This window comes from Miniopterus natalensis, chromosome X, assembly GCF_054644295.1.
Source record: "Miniopterus natalensis isolate mMinNat1 chromosome X, mMinNat1.hap1, whole genome shotgun sequence".
Classification (NCBI taxonomy): Eukaryota; Metazoa; Chordata; class Mammalia; order Chiroptera; family Miniopteridae; genus Miniopterus; species Miniopterus natalensis.
The window spans coordinates 68,528,690-68,531,790 of NC_142103.1; the positions used below are offsets into that span (position 1 = coordinate 68,528,690).

At 46.0% G+C, this 3,101-nt stretch overlaps 1 non-coding gene across 1 annotated transcript; it reads left to right on the forward strand.

The window, feature by feature from the left end:
* Positions 1-327: 327 nt before the first annotated feature.
* Positions 328-461, forward strand: LOC148090542 (small nucleolar RNA SNORA71). Its single transcript, XR_015713753.1, has one exon. It is a non-coding gene; the product is annotated as a small nucleolar RNA SNORA71 (small nucleolar RNA).
* Positions 462-3,101: the final 2,640 nt, after the last annotated feature.

Genomic DNA, 3,101 nt, shown 5'->3' on the forward strand with positions numbered 1-3,101 from the left:
TCTAGCCTCCAGAACTATAAGGAAATAAATTTCTGTTCTTTAAGCCACCCAGTATTGGTATTTTGTTAGAGCAGCTTGAGTAGACTAATACAATTGGCATTATCCAAGAGAAAAATCAATGTCTTGTAGCTGCAGGATGGGAGCTAGTTTTGCACCTCGGAGCCAGGTGCCCACTGAAGTTAGGCTTCTAACCTCCCATGGAAACCAGGAGATTGGGATGCGATCTTGCTTGATGTTTTCATTCCAAAGAAATGTTTCTCAGGGGCCTGAAAACTATATTCCTGGGTCATAAAGCTGGCAAGAAGATTTTTAAAATATTTATGTGACTCCTGCATTCGAAAGTGATTGTGGGCTCCGTGTGCCCTGGTCATTGATAGTGCAGGAAGAGCAATTGTTGAAAGCATGTCCCCATGTTTGGAGGGTCCACTGTTGTCTCTTCCAAACCCTGGAGCTTTCCCACAGCTCTGTCTCACCACCGTCTGGATGTCTCCTGGCCCCTGATGTCTGGTTTATTGAGTGCCTGGCTCAGAGCTGGTTTCTGTGCGGCCTTAACAAAGGAGAATGATAGTGGGTCCTGCCTCAGGCAATGCATGGGTTGGTTGTGGAGCCATAGCTGTGGCCTTCTGCCTGTACTTCTGTTTCAACAGCTCGGTGTTCTTTTCTGTGCCTGTGTTTGAAGTGAGTACAGGCTGCCTGTGTCAGGTAATGCAGGCAAAGAAAAGTTGTAAGGTTTCCTTCATATTCAGAGGATCCACCCTTGTCCCTATCTAATGGGACAGCCTTAGGTGAGTGGCAGTGACTGAGCATGAAGTAGACTGAGGTTCAAGGGAAGCAGGCTGTCAGTGCATTCATATCCTAAGACTTGGATTCCCCAAGTGACTTTCTGTTGATGACCACGATGATTTCCAGACATATAAGTAGTGCCAAGTGGCCAATCACATGCAGACTTCTTGTCCCCTGCAGAAAAAAAAAAAAAAAAATTACATGCTTTCAAAGAAACAGAGAAGGAACTTACAAGTTTTCTAAAGCAAACACTTTAGGAAACGGGAAGAGGGTGTGTCTCATCCCTTATGTCAACAAGGAGAATTAAGGCTCTTATTTTTAATTTTTACATTTTTTTTTTTTTAATGTATCTTTATGATTTCAGAGAGAGGAAAGGAGACGGAGAGAGAGAGATAGAAACATCAATGATGAGAGAGTCATTGATCGGCTGCAGCCCGCAACCCGGGCATGTGCCCGGACTGGGAATCGAACCCTGATCTCCTGGATCCTAGGTCGACGCTCAACCGCTGAGCCACGCCCGGCCGGGCAACATGTTCTTATATATAGTATCTGTCTCTAAAAATATGTTGGGTCCTGCAAACTCGCTAAGCCCCCTAATTAGTCTAGTGGCTCTTGTGTAGAAACCATCAGATTTTCTCTGTAGCTGATCATATCTGCAAATAAAGGCAGGTTTTCTTTCTTTCCAGGCTTTTATTGCATGATTTCTCTCCTCATTATTGGTTGGATTTTTCTGCTTCTGGTACTTTTGCATTTATGCCAGACATTATGATTTTCCCCTAAGTGCTGGTTATCTTTATAGTGCTAGACATACAGTGTGGGGCAAAAGTAGCTTTACAGTTGTGAGTATGTGAAACACAGAGTTTATTCTTGTATTATTATTCTTTATTATTGTATTATTTTCCATATGAACCACTGTAAACCTACTTTTGCCCCACCCTGTATTTTTTGAGCTTTGTTCTGGATGCTGTTAAGTGGCTTGGAAATAGTTGGATCCTTCAGGGTCTGGCTCTGAAGATTTGCTGCGTGGGCCCTTTCAGTATAGGAGTCATTTTCTTCCCACACCACTGAGGCAAGACCCTTCCGAGCACCTTACCCAATGCCTCCCAAATTGTGAGGTTTACCATCCTGGCTGGAGGGGACAGCCACTAGTCTCTGTCCTGCTTGAGCGCTGGGCATTAGTACCTTTCATCTGTTCAGGCGGTTCTTCCCCAAGCCTCACGAAGTTTCCTCATACACTTGTGCTGATCAGTGGTCTGTGGAATACCCCAATGGGACTCCTGTGGATACACAGGGTCCTCACCCTCTGCCACTCTCTTCCCTCTGGTCCTCTAACCCGCAAACTCTGGGTGCTGAGAATTTCAGTTCCATCTCCTAAACTCGGAGTGTCCATTGGCCTCTACCAGGAAACTCCCTCACCAAACAGTCAGCGGGGCAAATGCAGGTCAGACCTCTTGTTTCCCATCTCCCTGGGATCACTGTCCATCATTGCTTGATACCCGTTTTCTTTACAGCCTGTGTTTCATATAATGTCTCTGGTTTGGGGGGATTCTTTCAATTGGCAGGGTAAATGCACTCCCTGTTACTCCACAAGTGTGAACAGAGCCTGCCATTGAAGAACTTGAGAATTCTGATGTGAGCTGGAGGGAGGGAGATGCTCTTGATCGGGATAATGGTGGTGGTGGTCATGATGAAGACAATGAAGAATCTCACCTGGCTACATGCAGCAGCTGTAGTGGCTACAGGGAGGGTCTCCTTCTTCCTTCCCTCCCTTTCTTCCTTCTTTCTTTCTGTTTCTCGTCCTTCACTTCCATTCCCCTCTCTTTCTTTTTTCCTTCACCCAGTCCCTCTCTCTTTCTCTTCCTCTCTTTCGTGCTTCTTTCTCCTTTTTTCTTTCTTGACTCTCATATTTTAGAGATTAATTATCGATGAGCAGGGAGATTAAAGATGGTGGCAGACTGAGTGGAAGCTACACTGACACTCTCCTGCAACCAACCTGGAATTACAACGAAAATATAGAAAAACTATACTGAATAATCAACTGCAACTGAAGACAAGCTGGAGAGCACCCTCATAACTAAGGAGGAAAAGTGGAGACCACACAGAGACTGGTAAGAAGTGCGGAGGCGAGAGAGGGCTGGATGGGCTCCCACAGGCAGCAGCTGAAGGTTCGGAGGGAGATCTCAGCTGTGGTGGGTTCCCACTGAGGACTCTGGGGCCTAAACGCCCAGCTGGGCTTCCAGGCCAAAGCACCAGAACTGAGAAAGGTGCCCAAATAACATCTGGCTGTGAAAAGCAGCAGGGTTTCTTTTGGACAGGGA